The 17,955-nt window shown below is 50.6% G+C and overlaps 22 non-coding genes and 1 pseudogene across 22 annotated transcripts; all 23 read left to right on the top strand.

Annotated features, from left to right (window-relative positions):
- The first annotated feature begins 331 nt into the window (after nt 1–331).
- Nucleotides 332–495, top strand: LOC114818177. The gene has a single exon (XR_003765998.1). It is a non-coding gene; the product is annotated as a U1 spliceosomal RNA (small nuclear RNA).
- Nucleotides 496–1,002: 507 nt separating this feature from the next.
- On the top strand, nt 1,003–1,166 carry LOC114818004. Its single transcript, XR_003765832.1, has one exon. It is a non-coding gene; the product is annotated as a U1 spliceosomal RNA (small nuclear RNA).
- Nucleotides 1,167–1,783: 617 nt separating this feature from the next.
- LOC114818166 lies at nt 1,784–1,948 on the top strand. Its single transcript, XR_003765987.1, has one exon. It is a non-coding gene; the product is annotated as a U1 spliceosomal RNA (small nuclear RNA).
- A 510-nt stretch (nt 1,949–2,458) lies between these two features.
- Nucleotides 2,459–2,622, top strand: LOC114818176. The gene has a single exon (XR_003765997.1). It is a non-coding gene; the product is annotated as a U1 spliceosomal RNA (small nuclear RNA).
- Nucleotides 2,623–3,132: 510 nt separating this feature from the next.
- On the top strand, nt 3,133–3,296 carry LOC114818000. Its single transcript, XR_003765828.1, has one exon. It is a non-coding gene; the product is annotated as a U1 spliceosomal RNA (small nuclear RNA).
- Nucleotides 3,297–3,803: 507 nt separating this feature from the next.
- LOC114818186 lies at nt 3,804–3,968 on the top strand. Its single transcript, XR_003766007.1, has one exon. It is a non-coding gene; the product is annotated as a U1 spliceosomal RNA (small nuclear RNA).
- A 659-nt stretch (nt 3,969–4,627) lies between these two features.
- LOC114818030 lies at nt 4,628–4,797 on the top strand. The gene has a single exon (XR_003765856.1). It is a non-coding gene; the product is annotated as a U1 spliceosomal RNA (small nuclear RNA).
- Nucleotides 4,798–5,313: 516 nt separating this feature from the next.
- LOC114818157 lies at nt 5,314–5,477 on the top strand. Its single transcript, XR_003765978.1, has one exon. It is a non-coding gene; the product is annotated as a U1 spliceosomal RNA (small nuclear RNA).
- Nucleotides 5,478–6,096: 619 nt separating this feature from the next.
- Nucleotides 6,097–6,261, top strand: LOC114818165. Its single transcript, XR_003765986.1, has one exon. It is a non-coding gene; the product is annotated as a U1 spliceosomal RNA (small nuclear RNA).
- A 510-nt stretch (nt 6,262–6,771) lies between these two features.
- LOC114818175 lies at nt 6,772–6,935 on the top strand. Its single transcript, XR_003765996.1, has one exon. It is a non-coding gene; the product is annotated as a U1 spliceosomal RNA (small nuclear RNA).
- Nucleotides 6,936–7,442: 507 nt separating this feature from the next.
- Nucleotides 7,443–7,607, top strand: LOC114818008. The gene has a single exon (XR_003765836.1). It is a non-coding gene; the product is annotated as a U1 spliceosomal RNA (small nuclear RNA).
- Nucleotides 7,608–8,114: 507 nt separating this feature from the next.
- LOC114818174 lies at nt 8,115–8,278 on the top strand. The gene has a single exon (XR_003765995.1). It is a non-coding gene; the product is annotated as a U1 spliceosomal RNA (small nuclear RNA).
- A 510-nt stretch (nt 8,279–8,788) lies between these two features.
- LOC114818012 lies at nt 8,789–8,953 on the top strand. The gene has a single exon (XR_003765840.1). It is a non-coding gene; the product is annotated as a U1 spliceosomal RNA (small nuclear RNA).
- A 619-nt stretch (nt 8,954–9,572) lies between these two features.
- Nucleotides 9,573–9,737, top strand: LOC114818002. Its single transcript, XR_003765830.1, has one exon. It is a non-coding gene; the product is annotated as a U1 spliceosomal RNA (small nuclear RNA).
- Nucleotides 9,738–10,396: 659 nt separating this feature from the next.
- On the top strand, nt 10,397–10,566 carry LOC114818029. The gene has a single exon (XR_003765855.1). It is a non-coding gene; the product is annotated as a U1 spliceosomal RNA (small nuclear RNA).
- A 510-nt stretch (nt 10,567–11,076) lies between these two features.
- LOC114817990 lies at nt 11,077–11,240 on the top strand. The gene has a single exon (XR_003765818.1). It is a non-coding gene; the product is annotated as a U1 spliceosomal RNA (small nuclear RNA).
- Nucleotides 11,241–11,859: 619 nt separating this feature from the next.
- On the top strand, nt 11,860–12,024 carry LOC114818164. Its single transcript, XR_003765985.1, has one exon. It is a non-coding gene; the product is annotated as a U1 spliceosomal RNA (small nuclear RNA).
- Nucleotides 12,025–12,534: 510 nt separating this feature from the next.
- Nucleotides 12,535–12,698, top strand: LOC114818173. The gene has a single exon (XR_003765994.1). It is a non-coding gene; the product is annotated as a U1 spliceosomal RNA (small nuclear RNA).
- Nucleotides 12,699–13,208: 510 nt separating this feature from the next.
- On the top strand, nt 13,209–13,372 carry LOC114817994. The gene has a single exon (XR_003765822.1). It is a non-coding gene; the product is annotated as a U1 spliceosomal RNA (small nuclear RNA).
- Nucleotides 13,373–13,882: 510 nt separating this feature from the next.
- Nucleotides 13,883–14,046, top strand: LOC114817999. Its single transcript, XR_003765827.1, has one exon. It is a non-coding gene; the product is annotated as a U1 spliceosomal RNA (small nuclear RNA).
- Nucleotides 14,047–14,666: 620 nt separating this feature from the next.
- LOC114818061 lies at nt 14,667–14,831 on the top strand. Its single transcript, XR_003765882.1, has one exon. It is a non-coding gene; the product is annotated as a U1 spliceosomal RNA (small nuclear RNA).
- A 2,159-nt stretch (nt 14,832–16,990) lies between these two features.
- Nucleotides 16,991–17,141, top strand: LOC114818033 (annotated as a pseudogene).
- A 510-nt stretch (nt 17,142–17,651) lies between these two features.
- On the top strand, nt 17,652–17,815 carry LOC114818139. The gene has a single exon (XR_003765960.1). It is a non-coding gene; the product is annotated as a U1 spliceosomal RNA (small nuclear RNA).
- The last annotated feature ends 140 nt before the right edge of the window (nt 17,816–17,955 follow it).

Raw genomic sequence — 17,955 nt, 5'->3', positions numbered from 1 at the left:
CCCATCTGAAAAATGTCATGAGCGCGGGGGCCCGGGATCGCCGGGGATGACGGTTTATACTTTAATAATAATAATAATGATGATGGTAGTTGTTAAGCGCTTACTATGTGCAGAGCACTGTTCTAAGCGCTAGGGTAGATACAGGGGAATGAGGTTGTCCCCCGTGGGGCTCACAGACTTCATCCCCATTTTGCAGATGAGGTAACTGAGGCACAGAGAAGTGAAGCGACTTGCCCACAGTCACACAGCTGGCAAGTGGCAGAGCCGGGATTTGAACTCATGACCTCTGACTCCAAAGCCCGGGCTCTTTCCACTGAGCCACGCTGCTTCTCTACTTACCTGGCAGGGGAGACACCATGATCACGTAGGTGGTTTTCCCAGGGTGAGGCTCCGTCATTGCACTTGGGCTGTGCTGACCCCTGCGATTTCCCCAAATGCGGGAAACTCGACTGCATAATTGGTGGTAGTGGGGGACTGCGTTCGCGCCCTCCCCTGGTGTCCTAGTTAAAAATCAGGGCTTTAGTTTCGTAATTTCTTCTACTTCCTCGAACATTTCAAGTGTCGCTCTTAGAGCCGCTGCCGTCGGAGTCTACATTTCGTCTTTCGCAATTTGTCTTCCATGTGATTTGTCCCCGGTGGTTTTAAGCTCCGTCAGGCTTTGTCTTGGCAAACCCATCTGAAAAATGTCATGAGCGCGGGGGCCCGGGATCGCCGGGGATGACGGTTTATACTTTAATAATAATAATAATGATGATGGTAGTTGTTAAGCGCTTAGTATGTGCAGAGCACTGTTCTAAGCGCTGGGGTAGATACAGGGGAATGAGGTTGTCCCCCGTGGGGCTCACAGACTTCATCCCCATTTTACAGATGAGGTAACTGAGGCACAGAGAAGTGAAGCGACTTGCCCACAGTCACACAGCTGGCACGTGGCAGAGCCGGGATTTGAACTGATGACCTCTGACTCCAAAGCCCGGGCTCTTTCCACTGAGCCACGCTGCTTCTCTACTTACCTGGTAGGGGAGATACCATGATCACGTAGGTGGTTTTCCCAGGGTGAGGCTCAGCCACTGAACTTCGGCTGTGCTGACCCCTGCGATTTCCCCAAGTGCGGGAAACTCGACTGCATAATTGGTGGTAGTGGGGGACTGCGTTCGCGCCCTCCCCTGGTGTCCTAGTTAAAAATCAGGGCTTTAGTTTCATAATTTCTTCTATTATTATTATTATTATTTGTGCCTCACTTACCGTATCTGTCAAGTGGGGATTTTTAGACTGTGAGCCCAACGTGGGACAACCTGATGACCTACCCCAGCGCTTAGAACAGTGCTTGGCACATAGTAAGCGCTTAACAAGCAGCATCATTATTATTATTAGAAACGACATGGTCAATTTAAAGCAGCAAGGTTTTAACAGAGGGTCCTGGATTTTAAGCTTGGGTTTGCCCCTTGCTTGCCACTCGACTTTTCTATAGCTCATTGAGTCTGTCGAATTTAGCGTGCATTTAACCAGTGAGTGTGCAAGAACACAATATAATAATGATGGTAGTTGTTAAGCGCTTACTATGTGCCGAGCACTGTTCTAAGCGCTGGGGTAGACACAGGGGAATGAGGTTGTCCCACGTGGGGCTCACAGACTTCATCCCCATTTTACAGATGAGGTAACTGAGGCACAGAGAAGTGAAGCGACTTGCCCACAGTCACACAGCTGGCAAGTGGCAGAGCCGGGATTTGAACTCATGACCTCTGACTCCAAAGCCCGGGCTCTTTCCACTGAGCCACGCTGCTTCCTACTTACCTGGCAGGGGAGACACCATGATCACGTAGGTGGTTTTCCCAGGGTGAGGCTCCGCCATTGCACTTTGGGCTGTGCTGACCCCTGCGATTTCCCCAAGTGCGGGAAACTCGACTGCATAATTGGTGGTAGTGGGGGACTGCGTTCGCGCCCTCCCCTGGTGTCCTAGTTAAAAATCAGGGCTTTAGTTTCGTAATTTCTTCTACTTCCTCGAACATTTCAAGTGTCGCTCTTAGAGCCGCTGCCGTCGGAGTCTACATTTCGTCTTTCGCAATTTGTCTTCCATGTGATTTGTCCCCGGTGGTTTTAAGCTCCGTCAGGCTTTGTCTTGGCAAACCCATCTGAAAAATGTTATGAGCGCGGGGGCCCGGGATCGCCGGGGATGACGGTTTATACTTTAATAATAATAATAATAATGATGATGGTAGTTGTTAAGCGCTTAGTATGTGCAGAGCACTGTTCTAAGCGCTGGGGTAGATACAGGGGAATGAGGTTGTCCCCCGTGGGGCTCACAGACTTCATCCCCATTTTGCAGATGAGGTAACTGAGGCACAGAGAAGTGAAGCGACTTGCCCACAGTCACACAGCTGGCAAGTGGCAGAGCCGGGATTTGAACTCATGACCTCTGACTCCAAAGCCCGGGCTCTTTCCACTGAGCCACGCTGCTTCTCTACTTACCTGGCAGGGGAGACACCATGATCACGTAGGTGGTTTTCCCAGGGTGAGGCTCCGTCATTGCACTTGGGCTGTGCTGACCCCTGCGATTTCCCCAAATGCGGGAAACTCGACTGCATAATTGGTGGTAGTGGGGGACTGCGTTCGCGCCCTCCCCTGGTGTCCTAGTTAAAAATCAGGGCTTTAGTTTCGTAATTTCTTCTACTTCCTCGAACATTTCAAGTGTCGCTCTTAGAGCCGCTGCCGTCGGAGTCTACATTTCGTCTTTCGCAATTTGTCTTCCATGTGATTTGTCCCCGGTGGTTTTAAGCTCCGTCAGGCTTTGTCTTGGCAAACCCATCTGAAAAATGTCATGAGCGCGGGGGCCCGGGATCGCCGGGGATGACGGTTTATACTTTAATAATAATAATAATAATGATGATGGTAGTTGTTAAGCGCTTAGTATGTGCAGAGCACTGTTCTAAGCGCTGGGGTAGATACAGGGGAATGAGGTTGTCCCCCGTGGGGCTCACAGACTTCATCCCCATTTTGCAGATGAGGTAACTGAGGCACAGAGAAGTGAAGCGACTTGCCCACAGTCACACAGCTGGCACGTGGCAGAGCCGGGATTTGAATTCATGACCTCTGACTCCAAAGCCCGGGCTCTTTCCACTGAGCCACGCTGCTTCTCTACTTACGTGGCAGGGGAGACACCATGATCACGTAGGTGGTTTTCCCAGGGTGAGGCTCCGTCATTGCACTTGGGCTGTGCTGACCCCTGCGATTTCCCCAAATGCGGGAAACTCGACTGCATAATTGGTGGTAGTGGGGGACTGCGTTCGCGCCCTCCCCTGGTGTCCTAGTTAAAAATCAGGGCTTTAGTTTCGTAATTTCTTCTACTTCCTCGAACATTTCAAGTGTCGCTCTTAGAGCCGCTGCCGTCGGAGTCTACATTTCGTCTTTCGCAATTTGTCTTCCATGTGATTTGTCCCCGGTGGTTTTAAGCTCCGTCAGGCTTTGTCTTGGCAAACCCATCTGAAAAATGTCATGAGCGCGGGGGCCCGGGATCGCCGGGGATGACGGTTTATACTTTAATAATAATAATAATGATGATGGTAGTTGTTAAGCGCTTAGTATGTGCAGAGCACTGTTCTAAGCGCTGGGGTAGATACAGGGGAATGAGGTTGTCCCACGTGGGGCTCACAGACTTCATCCCCATTTTGCAGATGAGGTAACTGAGGCACAGAGAAGTGAAGCGACTTGCCCACAGTCACACAGCTGGCACGTGGCAGAGCCGGGATTTGAACTCATGACCTCTGACTCCAAAGCCCGGGCTCTTTCCACTGAGCCACGCTGCTTCTCTACTTACCTGGCAGGGGAGACACCATGATCACGTAGGTGGTTTTCCCAGGGTGAGGCTCCGCCATTGCACTTTGGGCTGTGCTGACCCCTGCGATTTCCCCAAGTGCGGGAAACTCGACTGCATAATTGGTGGTAGTGGGGGACTGCGTTCGCACTCTCCCCTGAAACAGTCAGTTTAAGAGCAGAGCTGTTTCGGAGTTTTGGTTTGTTACTTTTCGGAGCTATAGAAAGTAGTCGAGAAAGTGATTTAGAAAGTTTTTTTCCTTTTGCCTTTAGGTGGTGTAATTTCACGCTTTCCTTTCACTTTTAAAGCCGGGAAAGTCAATGAAGTATTGTTGGGTGCTTTGTCAGTATATTTTTCAGTTGTCTTCAAGCTATGAGCGTGCAGTAATATGGTTAATCAATTGAGTACCATTTTAAAGGTGAAAATTTCTTTTGTAGCGAGTAACTAGCCTTTTATTTTATTATTTTTATCAGTGGTGTATGAGGAGTTAACTTTAAACAGGGCTCTCTCTGCTAAGCACTTGAGGCACTACAAAGTACATATGCACTTTTTTTGCCCACAACAAGTTTACAATGTACAGGGGGAAGCAGATTTAATTTTAAATGAATTTAAAAATTACCTCTCTCCTGGTGTGGTGTAAAATAAGAATTCGGAGTATGGACCAATTTTCAACTTGAGAGTATTTTTCGAGATTTGGTTTAATCATTTCCGGTTGGTTGCTAGGAAGCAGACGTGGGTTCTTACCCCGGCTATGCTACTTGTCCGCTGTGTAGTGTCGTGCCGTGCACACAGTACGGACTGAATAAACACAATGGAATGAAAGTGAGCGTGGCTCAGTGGAAAGAGCCGGCCGGAGCCGTAGGTGGTTTTCCCAGGGTGAGGCTCCGCCATTGCACTTGGGCTGTGCTGACCCCTGCGATTTCCCCAAATGCGGGAAACTCGACTGCATAATTGGTGGTAGTGGGGGACTGCGTTCGCGCCCTCCCCTGGTGTCCTAGTTAAAAATCAGGGCTTTAGTTTCGTAATTTCTTCTACTTCCTCGAACATTTCAAGTGTCGCTCTTAGAGCCGCTGCCGTCGGAGTCTACATTTCGTCTTTCGCAATTTGTCTTCCATGTGATTTGTCCCCGGTGGTTTTAAGCTCCGTCAGGCTTTGTCTTGGCAAACCCATCTGAAAAATGTCATGAGCGCGGGGGCCCGGGATCGCCGGGGATGACGGTTTATACTTTAATAATAATAATAATAATAATAATGATGATGGTAGTTGTTAAGCGCTTAGTATGTGCAGAGCACTGTTCTAAGCGCTGGGGTAGACACAGGGGAATGAGGTTGTCCCCCGTGGGGCTCACAGACTTCATCCCCATTTTACAGATGAGGTAACTGAGGCACAGAGAAGTGAAGCGACTTGCCCACAGTCACACAGCTGGCAAGTGGCAGAGCCGGGATTTGAACTCATGACCTCTGACTCCAAAGCCCGGGCCCTTTCCACTGAGCCACGCTGCTTCTCTACTTACCTGGCAGGGGAGACACCATGGTCACGTAGGTGGTTTTCCCAGGGTGAGGCTCCGCCATTGCACTTGGGCTGTGCTGACCCCTGCGATTTCCCCAAATGCGGGAAACTCGACTGCATAATTTGTGGTAGTGGGGGACTGCGTTCGTGCCCTCCCCTGGTGTCCTAGTTAAAAATCAGGGCTTTAGTTTCATAATTTCTTCTATTATTATTATTATTATTTGTGCCTCACTTACCGTATTTGTCAAGTGGGGATTTTTAGACTGTGAGCCCAGCGTGGGACAACCTGATGACCTACCGCAGCGCTTAGAACAGTGCTTGGCACATAGTAAGCGCTTAACAAGCAGCATCATTATTATTATTAGAAACGACATGGTCAATTTAAAGCAGCAAGGTTTTAACAGAGGGTCCTGGATTTTAAGCTTGGGTTTGCCCCTTCCTTGCCACTCGACTTTTCTATAGCTCATTGAGTCTGTCGAATTTAGCGGGCATTTAACCAGTGAGTGTGCAAGAACACAATATATTAATGATGGTAGTTGTTAAGCGCTTACTATGTGCCGAGCACTGTTCTAAGCGCTGGGGTAGACACAGGGGAATCAGGTTGTCCCACGTGGGGCTCACAGACTTCATCCCCATTTTACAGATGAGGTAACTGAGGCACAGAGAAGTGAAGCGACTTGCCCACAGTCACACAGCTGGCAAGTGGCAGAGCCGGGATTATGAACTCATGACCTCTGACTCCAAAGCCCGGGCTCTTTCCACTGAGCCACGCTGCTTCTCTACTTACCTGGCAGGGGAGACACCATGATCACGTAGGTGGTTTTCCCAGGGTGAGGCTCCGCCATTGCACTTTGGGCTGTGCTGACCCCTGCGATTTCCCCAAGTGCGGGAAACTCGACTGCATAATTGGTGGTAGTGGGGGACTGCGTTCGCGCCCTCCCCTGGTGTCCTAGTTAAAAATCAGGGCTTTAGTTTCGTAATTTCTTCTACTTCCTCGAACATTTCAAGTGTCGCTCTTAGAGCCGCTGCCGTCGGAGTCTACATTTCGTCTTTCGCAATTTGTCTTCCATGTGATTTGTCCCCGGTGGTTTTAAGCTCCGTCAGGCTTTGTCTTGGCAAACCCATCTGAAAAATGTCATGAGCGCGGGGGCCCGGGATCGCCGGGGATGACGGTTTATACTTTAATAATAATAATAATAATGATGATGGTAGTTGTTAAGCGCTTAGTATGTGCAGAGCACTGTTCTAAGCGCTGGGGTAGATACAGGGGAATGAGGTTGTCCCCCGTGGGGCTCACAGACTTCATCCCCATTTTGCAGATGAGGTAACTGAGGCACAGAGAAGTGAAGCGACTTGCCCACAGTCACACAGCTGGCACGTGGCAGAGCCGGGATTTGAACTCATGACCTCTGACTCCAAAGCCCGGGCTCTTTCCACTGAGCCACGCTGCTTCTCTACTTACCTGGCAGGGGAGACACCATGATCACGTAGGTGGTTTTCCCAGGGTGAGGCTCCGTCATTGCACTTGGGCTGTGCTGACCCCTGCGATTTCCCCAAATGCGGGAAACTCGACTGCATAATTGGTGGTAGTGGGGGACTGCGTTCGCGCCCTCCCCTGGTGTCCTAGTTAAAAATCAGGGCTTTAGTTTCGTAATTTCTTCTACTTCCTCGAACATTTCAAGTGTCGCTCTTAGAGCCGCTGCCGTCGGAGTCTACATTTCGTCTTTCGCAATTTGTCTTCCATGTGATTTGTCCCCGGTGGTTTTAAGCTCCGTCAGGCTTTGTCTTGGCAAACCCATCTGAAAAATGTCATGAGCGCGGGGGCCCGGGATCGCCGGGGATGATGGTTTATACTTTAATAATAATAACAATGATTATGGTAGTTGTTAAGCGCTTAGTATGTGCAGAGCACTGTTCTAAGCGCTGGGGTAGATACAGGGGAATGAGGTTGTCCCACGTGGGGCTCACAGACTTCATCCCCATTTTACAGATGAGGTAACTGAGGCACAGAGAAGTGAAGCGACTTGCCCACAGTCACACAGCTGGCACGTGGCAGAGCCGGGATTTGAACTGATGACCTCTGACTCCAAAGCCCGGGCTCTTTCCACTGAGCCACGCTGCTTCTCGGCTTACCTGGCAGGGGAGACAACCATGGTCACGTAGGTGGTTTTCCCAGGGTGAGGCTCCGCCATTGCACTTGGGCTGTGCTGACCCCTGCGATTTCCCCAAATGCGGGAAACTCGACTGCATAATTGGTGGTAGTGGGGGACTGCGTTCGCGCTCTCCCCTGGTGTCTTAGTTAAAAATCAGAGTTTTAGTTGCGTAATTTTTTCCATCTTCTCGGACATTTTTAATGTCGCTCTTAGAGCCGCGGCCGTCGGAGTCTACATTTCGTCTTTCGCAATTTGTCTTCCATGTGATTTGTCCCCGGTGGTTTTAAGCTCCGTCAGGCTTTGTCTTGGCAAACCCATCTGAAAAATGTCATGAGCGCGGGGGCCCGGGATCGCCGGGGATGACGGTTTATACTTTAATAATAATAATAATGATGATGGTAGTTGTTAAGCGCTTACTATGTGCAGAGCACTGTTCTAAGCGCTAGGGTAGATACAGGGGAATGAGGTTGTCCCCCGTGGGGCTCACAGACTTCATCCCCATTTTGCAGATGAGGTAACTGAGGCACAGAGAAGTGAAGCGACTTGCCCACAGTCACACAGCTGGCAAGTGGCAGAGCCGGGATTTGAACTCATGACCTCTGACTCCAAAGCCCGGGCTCTTTCCACTGAGCCACGCTGCTTCTCTACTTACCTGGCAGGGGAGACACCATGATCACGTAGGTGGTTTTCCCAGGGTGAGGCTCCGTCATTGCACTTGGGCTGTGCTGACCCCTGCGATTTCCCCAAATGCGGGAAACTCGACTGCATAATTGGTGGTAGTGGGGGACTGCGTTCGCGCCCTCCCCTGGTGTCCTAGTTAAAAATCAGGGCTTTAGTTTCGTAATTTCTTCTACTTCCTCGAACATTTCAAGTGTCGCTCTTAGAGCCGCTGCCGTCGGAGTCTACATTTCGTCTTTCGCAATTTGTCTTCCATGTGATTTGTCCCCGGTGGTTTTAAGCTCCGTCAGGCTTTGTCTTGGCAAACCCATCTGAAAAATGTCATGAGCGCGGGGGCCCGGGATCGCCGGGGATGACGGTTTATACTTTAATAATAATAATAATAATGATGATGGTAGTTGTTAAGCGCTTAGTATGTGCAGAGCACTGTTCTAAGCGCTGGGGTAGATACAGGGGAATGAGGTTGTCCCCCGTGGGGCTCACAGACTTCATCCCCATTTTGCAGATGAGGTAACTGAGGCACAGAGAAGTGAAGCGACTTGCCCACAGTCACACAGCTGGCAAGTGGCAGAGCCGGGATTTGAACTCATGACCTCTGACTCCAAAGCCCGGGCTCTTTCCACTGAGCCACGCTGCTTCTCTACTTACCTGGCAGGGGAGACACCATGGTCACGTAGGTGGTTTTCCCAGGGTGAGGCTCCGCCATTGCACTTTGGGCTGTGCTGACCGCTGCGATTTCCCCAAGTGCGGGAAACTCGACTGCATAATTGGTGGTAGTGGGGGACTGCGTTCGCGCCCTCCCCTGGTGTCCTAGTTAAAAATCAGGGCTTTAGTTTCATAATTTCTTCTATTATTATTATTATTATTTGTGCCTCACTTACCGTATCTGTCAAGTGGGGATTTTTAGACTGTGAGCCCAACGTGGGACAACCTGATGACCTACCCCAGCGCTTAGAACAGTGCTTGGCACATAGTAAGCGCTTAACAAGCAGCATCATTATTATTATTAGAAACGACATGGTCAATTTAAAGCAGCAAGGTTTTAACAGAGGGTCCTGGATTTTAAGCTTGGGTTTGCCCCTTGCTTGCCACTCGACTTTTCTATAGCTCATTGAGTCTGTCGAATTTAGCGGGCATTTAACCAGTGAGTGTGCAAGAACACAATATAATAATGATGGTAGTTGTTAAGCGCTTACTATGTGCCGAGCACTGTTCTAAGCGCTGGGGTAGACACAGGGGAATCAGGTTGTCCCACGTGGGGCTCACAGACTTCATCCCCATTTTACAGATGAGGTAACTGAGGCACAGAGAAGTGAAGCGACTTGCCCACAGTCACACAGCTGGCAAGTGGCAGAGCCGGGATTATGAACTCATGACCTCTGACTCCAAAGCCCGGGCTCTTTCCACTGAGCCACGCTGCTTCTCTACTTAACTGGCAGGGGAGACACCATGATCACGTAGGTGGTTTTCCCAGGGTGAGGCTCCGCCATTGCACTTTGGGCTGTGCTGACCCCTGCGATTTCCCCAAGTGCGGGAAACTCGACTGCATAATTGGTGGTAGTGGGGGACTGCGTTCGCACTCTCCCCTGAAACAGTCAGTTTAAGAGCAGAGCTGTTTCGGAGTTTTGGTTTGTTACTTTTCGGAGCTATAGAAAGTAGTCGAGAAAGTGATTTAGAAAGTTTTTTTCCTTTTGCCTTTAGGTGGTGTAATTTCACGCTTTCCTTTCACTTTTAAAGCCGGGAAAGTCAATGAAGTATTGTTGGGTGCTTTGTCAGTATATTTTTCAGTTGTCTTCAAGCTATGAGCGTGCAGTAATATGGTTAATCAATTGAGTACCATTTTAAAGGTGAAAATTTCTTTTGTAGCGAGTAACTAGCCTTTTATTTTATTATTTTTATCAGTGGTGTATGAGGAGTTAACTTTAAACAGGGCTCTCTCTGCTAAGCACTTGAGGCACTACAAAGTACATATGCACTTTTTTTGCCCACAACAAGTTTACAATGTACAGGGGGAAGCAGATTTAATTTTAAATGAATTTAAAAATTACCTCTCTCCTGGTGTGGTGTAAAATAAGAATTCGGAGTATGGACCAATTTTCAACTTGAGAGTATTTTTCGAGATTTGGTTTAATCATTTCCGGTTGGTTGCTAGGAAGCAGACGTGGGTTCTTACCCCGGCTATGCTACTTGTCCGCTGTGTAGTGTCGTGCCGTGCACACAGTACGGACTGAATAAACACAATGGAATGAAAGTGAGCGTGGCTCAGTGGAAAGAGCCGGCCGGAGCCGTAGGTGGTTTTCCCAGGGTGAGGCTCCGCCATTGCACTTGGGCTGTGCTGACCCCTGCGATTTCCCCAAATGCGGGAAACTCGACTGCATAATTGGTGGTAGTGGGGGACTGCGTTCGCGCCCTCCCCTGGTGTCCTAGTTAAAAATCAGGGCTTTAGTTTCGTAATTTCTTCTACTTCCTCGAACATTTCAAGTGTCGCTCTTAGAGCCGCTGCCGTCGGAGTCTACATTTCGTCTTTCGCAATTTGTCTTCCATGTGATTTGTCCCCGGTGGTTTTAAGCTCCGTCAGGCTTTGTCTTGGCAAACCCATCTGAAAAATGTCATGAGCGCGGGGGCCCGGGATCGCCGGGGATGACGGTTTATACTTTAATAATAATAATAATAATGATGATGGTAGTTGTTAAGCGCTTACTATGTGCAGAGCACTGTTCTAAGCGCTGGGGTAGACACAGGGGAATGAGGTTGTCCCCCGTGGGGCTCACAGACTTCATCCCCATTTTACAGATGAGGTAACTGAGGCACAGAGAAGTGAAGCGACTTGCCCACAGTCACACAGCTGGCAAGTGGCAGAGCCGGGATTTGAACTCATGACCTCTGACTCCAAAGCCCGGGCCCTTTCCACTGAGCCACGCTGCTTCTCTACTTACCTGGCAGGGGAGACACCATGGTCACGTAGGTGGTTTTCCCAGGGTGAGGCTCCGCCATTGCACTTGGGCTGTGCTGACCCCTGCGATATCCCCAAATGCGGGAAACTCGACTGCATAATTTGTGGTAGTGGGGGACTGCGTTCGTGCCCTCCCCTGGTGTCCTAGTTAAAAATCAGGGCTTTAGTTTCATAATTTCTTCTATTATTATTATTATTATTTGTGCCTCACTTACCGTATTTGTCAAGTGGGGATTTTTAGACTGTGAGCCCAGCGTGGGACAACCTGATGACCTACCGCAGCGCTTAGAACAGTGCTTGGCACATAGTAAGCGCTTAACAAGCAGCATCATTATTATTATTAGAAACGACATGGTCAATTTAAAGCAGCAAGGTTTTAACAGAGGGTCCTGGATTTTAAGCTTGGGTTTGCCCCTTCCTTGCCACTCGACTTTTCTATAGCTCATTGAGTCTGTCGAATTTAGCGGGCATTTAACCAGTGAGTGTGCAAGAACACAATATATTAATGATGGTAGTTGTTAAGCGCTTACTATGTGCCGAGCACTGTTCTAAGCGCTGGGGTAGACACAGGGGAATCAGGTTGTCCCACGTGGGGCTCACAGACTTCATCCCCATTTTACAGATGAGGTAACTGAGGCACAGAGAAGTGAAGCGACTTGCCCACAGTCACACAGCTGGCAAGTGGCAGAGCCGGGATTATGAACTCATGACCTCTGACTCCAAAGCCCGGGCTCTTTCCACTGAGCCACGCTGCTTCTCTACTTACCTGGCAGGGGAGACACCATGATCACGTAGGTGGTTTTCCCAGGGTGAGGCTCCGCCATTGCACTTTGGGCTGTGCTGACCCCTGCGATTTCCCCAAGTGCGGGAAACTCGACTGCATAATTGGTGGTAGTGGGGGACTGCGTTCGCGCCCTCCCCTGGTGTCCTAGTTAAAAATCAGGGCTTTAGTTTCGTAATTTCTTCTACTTCCTCGAACATTTCAAGTGTCGCTCTTAGAGCCGCTGCCGTCGGAGTCTACATTTCGTCTTTCGCAATTTGTCTTCCATGTGATTTGTCCCCGGTGGTTTTAAGCTCCGTCAGGCTTTGTCTTGGCAAACCCATCTGAAAAATGTCATGAGCGCGGGGGCCCGGGATCGCCGGGGATGACGGTTTATACTTTAATAATAATAATAATAATGATGATGGTAGTTGTTAAGCGCTTAGTATGTGCAGAGCACTGTTCTAAGCGCTGGGGTAGATACAGGGGAATGAGGTTGTCCCCCGTGGGGCTCACAGACTTCATCCCCATTTTGCAGATGAGGTAACTGAGGCACAGAGAAGTGAAGCGACTTGCCCACAGTCACACAGCTGGCACGTGGCAGAGCCGGGATTTGAACTCATGACCTCTGACTCCAAAGCCCGGGCTCTTTCCACTGAGCCACGCTGCTTCTCTACTTACCTGGCAGGGGAGACACCATGATCACGTAGGTGGTTTTCCCAGGGTGAGGCTCCGTCATTGCACTTGGGCTGTGCTGACCCCTGCGATTTCCCCAAATGCGGGAAACTCGACTGCATAATTGGTGGTAGTGGGGGACTGCGTTCGCGCCCTCCCCTGGTGTCCTAGTTAAAAATCAGGGCTTTAGTTTCGTAATTTCTTCTACTTCCTCGAACATTTCAAGTGTCGCTCTTAGAGCCGCTGCCGTCGGAGTCTACATTTCGTCTTTCGCAATTTGTCTTCCATGTGATTTGTCCCCGGTGGTTTTAAGCTCCGTCAGGCTTTGTCTTGGCAAACCCATCTGAAAAATGTCATGAGCGCGGGGGCCCGGGATCGCCGGGGATGACGGTTTATACTTTAATAATAATAATAATAATGATGATGGTAGTTGTTAAGCGCTTAGTATGTGCAGAGCACTGTTCTAAGCGCTGGGGTAGATACAGGGGAATGAGGTTGTCCCACGTGGGGCTCACAGACTTCATCCCCATTTTACAGATGAGGTAACTGAGGCACAGAGAAGTGAAGCGACTTGCCCACAGTCACACAGCTGGCACGTGGCAGAGCCGGGATTTGAACTGATGACCTCTGACTCCAAAGCCCGGGCTCTTTCCACTGAGCCACGCTGCTTCTCTACTTACCTGGCAGGGGAGATACCATGATCACGTAGGTGGTTTTCCCAGGGTGAGGCTCAGCCACTGAACTTCGGCTGTGCTGACCCCTGCGATTTCCCCAAGTGCGGGAAACTCGACTGCATAATTGGTGGTAGTGGGGGACTGCGTTCGCGCCCTCCCCTGGTGTCCTAGTTAAAAATCAGGGCTTTAGTTTCGTAATTTCTTCTACTTCCTCGAACATTTCAAGTGTCGCTCTTAGAGCCGCTGCCGTCGGAGTCTACATTTCGTCTTTCGCAATTTGTCTTCCATGTGATTTGTCCCCGGTGGTTTTAAGCTCCGTCAGGCTTTGTCTTGGCAAACCCATCTGAAAAATGTCATGAGCGCGGGGGCCCGGGATCGCCGGGGATGACGGTTTATACTTTAATAATAATAATAATAATGATGATGGTAGTTGTTAAGCGCTTAGTATGTGCAGAGCACTGTTCTAAGCGCTGGGGTAGATACAGGGGAATGAGGTTGTCCCACGTGGGGCTCACAGACTTCATCCCCATTTTACAGATGAGGTAACTGAGGCACAGAGAAGTGAAGCGACTTGCCCACAGTCACACAGCTGGCACGTGGCAGAGCCGGGATTTGAACTGATGACCTCTGACTCCAAAGCCCGGGCTCTTTCCACTGAGCCACGCTGCTTCTCTACTTACCTGGCAGGGGAGATACCATGATCACGTAGGTGGTTTTCCCAGGGTGAGGCTCAGCCACTGAACTTCGGCTGTGCTGACCCCTGCGATTTCCCCAAATGCGGGAAACTCGACTGCATAATTGGTGGTAGTGGGGGACTGCGTTCACGCCCTCCCCTGGTGTCCTAGTTAAAAATCAGGGCTTTAGTTTCATAATTTCTTCTATTATTATTATTATTATTTGTGCCTCACTTACCGTATCTGTCAAGTGGGGATTTTTAGACTGTGAGCCCAACGTGGGACAACCTGATGACCTACCCCAGCGCTTAGAACAGTGCTTGGCACATAGTAAGCGCTTAACAAGCAGCATCATTATTATTATTAGAAACGACATGGTCAATTTAAAGCAGCAAGGTTTTTAACAGAGGGTCCTGGATTTTAAGCTTGGGTTTGCCCCTTGCTTGCCACTCGACTTTTCTATAGCTCATTGAGTCTGTCGAATTTAGCGGGCATTTAACCAGTGAGTGTGCAAGAACACAATATAATAATGATGGTAGTTGTTAAGCGCTTACTATGTGCCGAGCACTGTTCTAAGCGCTGGGGTAGACACAGGGGAATGAGGTTGTCCCACGTGGGGCTCACAGACTTCATCCCCATTTTACAGATGAGGTAACTGAGGCACAGAGAAGTGAAGCGACTTGCCCACAGTCACACAGCTGGCAAGTGGCAGAGCCGGGATTATGAACTCATGACCTCTGACTCCAAAGCCCGGGCTCTTTCCACTGAGCCACGCTGCTTCTCTACTTACCTGGCAGGGGAGACACCATGATCACGTAGGTGGTTTTCCCAGGGTGAGGCTCCGCCATTGCACTTTGGGCTGTGCTGACCCCTGCGATTTCCCCAAATGCGGGAAACTCGACTGCATAATTTGTGGTAGTGGGGGACTGCGTTCGCGCTCTCCCCTGGTGTCTTAGTTAAAAATCAGAGTTTTAGTTTCGTAATTTTTTCCGTCTTCTTGGACATTTTTAATGTCGCTCTTATAGCCGCGGCGGTAGGAGTCCACATTTCATTTTTCGCAATTTGTCTTCGCTGTGATTTGTCCCCGGTGATTTTAAGCTAGTATTTTTCATTGTATTTCCAGCGTTTTGTATTCTCTCTGACGCGGAGAAGCCAGCTCCGCATCTAGAGAAGCAGCGTGGCGCAGTGGAAAGAGTCAGGAGTCAGGGCTCATGAGTTCGAATCCCAGCTCTGCCGCTTGTCGGCGGTGTGACTGTGGGCAAGTCACTTAACTTTTCTGTGCCTCAGTTCCCTCATCTGTAAAATGGGGATGAAGACTGTGAGCCCCACGTGGGACAACCTGATTCCCCTGTGTTTACCCCAGCGCTTAGAACAGTGCTCTGCACATAGTAAGCGCTTAACAAATACCAACATTATTATTATCTCAAAAGCGGAACGGTCGGCAGCATAATTTCTGTTTGCCATAGGCAACTTTCGCGCTTTCTCGTGGGCTTTGGGGGCAAAAGTGAGTTAATCCAGGTAACGGTAGCCCTTCACTCAATTCCGCTCTGCTCAATAGCGGTAAGAGGTGAACCCAGTTTTTGCCCCTTGTTCTCTTGGCGGTGGTGGACGAGTTTCTTCATTTCAGTGTCTTTCCGTTATCTACTAATTCAGTATCACCGAAGCGGAGACACACACATCCCATCCCATGGTGAGGTCGGGTAGGAAGAGGGTGAGAGATGCGAGCGGGTGGAGAAGAGAGGAGAGGGAAAGAGGAGAAAACCAACCGCCAGGGGAGCAGGAGGGGCAAGTAGAGGGTGGCAAACATTTACGTTCGAGAGGTGGGTCAGGGAATAACGGCCCGTGGAAAGGGGGGGAGGTTTTCCGAAGATCTCCTTTTGGGAGACAATTGAGACAGGCGGCAGAGACTGCGGCTTAAGTTGGCATTTTTTATTAGTAATTATTCTCAATAGCAAAGAGCAGCACGGGGCGCCATTGACGACCGTGGGAACCGTCCGTTATAGTCAGCCTTATAGTCCGAGGTCTCCGCAGGCACTGAGGCGGCCGATCCGATCGGCCTTAGGTAGTCCACTCTCGGCTGAGTTTTGGATTGGGAGATCTCCGCCCCGTAGACTTTCTAGACTGGAACCTGCCGGCCGGCGGCCAGTCCGGTGCCCGCTCTCAGTGGCGTAGCGGGTTGTTTGGAGGGAAACGAGGACGCTCTGCCCCGTCACGGGAGAGAGGAGAATAATCACGTAAACGGGGTTTTCAGGCTGCGGCTCCTCTCGAGTGGCGGGGCTGTGCCCGTCCGTGCCCGCCGGCCGGAGCCGACCCAGGAGGCGGCGGAGGAGGAAGAAGGCTTTCGCGCGCTAGGGGCCGGACTTGGCGCTGCCAGGCCGGGGGTCCGGGGGTCCGGGGGTCCGGGGTTCCGGGGGTCGGTCGATCGGTTTGCCCCGTGCCCGTGGGGAAATAATGTATTTCCTTTCGTTTTTCGTATTTTTCATTTATTCTCACCAACGTGGAGAAGCACCCGCAAATGCGGAAAGGTCGCCCGCGTAATTTGTAGTAGCCGTGAACTGCTTTTTATTACTAATGATTATCGATGGCAAAGAGGACCACGGGGCTCCATTGGCGACCGTGGGACCCATCCGTTGAAGCCAGCTGTTTAGTCCGAGGTCTCCGCAGGCTTTGAGGCGGCCGATCCAGCCTTAGGTGCTCCATTCTCGGCTGAGTTTTGGATTGGGGGATTTCCGCCCCATAGACTTTCTAGACCGGACCCTGCCGGCCGGCGGTCAGTCCCGTGTCCGGTGCCCGGTGCCCGGTGTCCTAGCGGGTTGATTTGGAGGGAAACGAGGACGTTCTGCCCCGTCACAGGAGAGAGGAGAATAATCACGTAAACGGTGTTTTCAGGCTGCGGCTCCTCTCGAGGGGCGGGGCTGTGCCCGCCCGTGCCCGCCGGCCGGAGCCGGCCCAAGAGGCGGCGGAGGAGGAAGAAGGCGTACGTGCCGGGGCCGGGCATGGCGCTGTAAGTCCGGCGGGTCCGGGAGCCGTCCGTCGGTCGATCACTTGGTCTGTTCCGCCACTACACTGCCCAAGCTCCTTTGAAGGAAACCCTCCGGGAGCCGCTATATTTAAGGCGAGCTGAGCCGTGACGTCCGGAGGACGTCAGGGCTCAGCCACTGAACTTCGGCTGTGCTGACCCCTGCGATTTCCCCAAGTGCGGGAAACTCGACTGCATAATTGGTGGTAGTGGGGGACTGCGTTGGCGCCCTCCCCTGGTGTCCTAGTTAAAAATCAGGGCTTTAGTTTCGTAATTTCTTCTACTTCCTCGAACATTTCAAGTGTCGCTCTTAGAGCCGCTGCCGTCGGAGTCTACATTTCGTCTTTCGCAATTTGTCTTCCATGTGATTTGTCCCCGGTGGTTTTAAGCTCCGTCAGGCTTTGACTTGGCAAACCCATCTGAAAAATGTCATGAGCGCGGGGGCCCGGGATCGCCGGGGATGACGGTTTATACTTTAATAATAATAATAATAATGATGATGGTAGTTGTTAAGCGCTTAGTATGTGCAGAGCACTGTTCTAAGCGCTGGGGTAGACACAGGGGAATGAGGTTGTCCCCCGTGGGGCTCACAGACTTCATCCCCATTTTACAGATGAGGTAACTGAGGCACAGAGAAGTGAAGCGACTTGCCCACAGTCACACAGCTGGCAAGTGGCAGAGCCGGGATTTGAACTCATGACCTCTGACTCCAAAGCCCGGGCTCTTTCCACTGAGCCACGCTGCTTCTCTACTTACCTGGCAGGGGAGACACCATGGTCACGTAGGTGGTTTTCCCAGGGTGAGGCTCCGCCATTGCACTTGGGCTGTGCTGACCCCTGCGATTTCCCCAAATGCGGGAAACTCGACTGCATAATTGGTGGTAGTGGGGGACTGCGTTCGCGCTCTCCCCTGGTGTCCTAGTTAAAAATCAGGGCTTTAGTTTCATAATTTCTTCTATTATTATTATTATTATTTGTGCCTCACTTACCGTATCTGTCAAGTGGGGATTTTTAGACTGTGAGCCCAACGTGGGACAACCTGATGACCTACCC

Source organism: Ornithorhynchus anatinus, chromosome 17, assembly GCF_004115215.2.
Source record: "Ornithorhynchus anatinus isolate Pmale09 chromosome 17, mOrnAna1.pri.v4, whole genome shotgun sequence".
Taxonomy (NCBI): Eukaryota; Metazoa; Chordata; class Mammalia; order Monotremata; family Ornithorhynchidae; genus Ornithorhynchus; species Ornithorhynchus anatinus.
The sequence above is the reverse complement of the archived record's forward strand: the minus strand, read 5'-3'. Positions and strand labels throughout refer to the sequence as shown.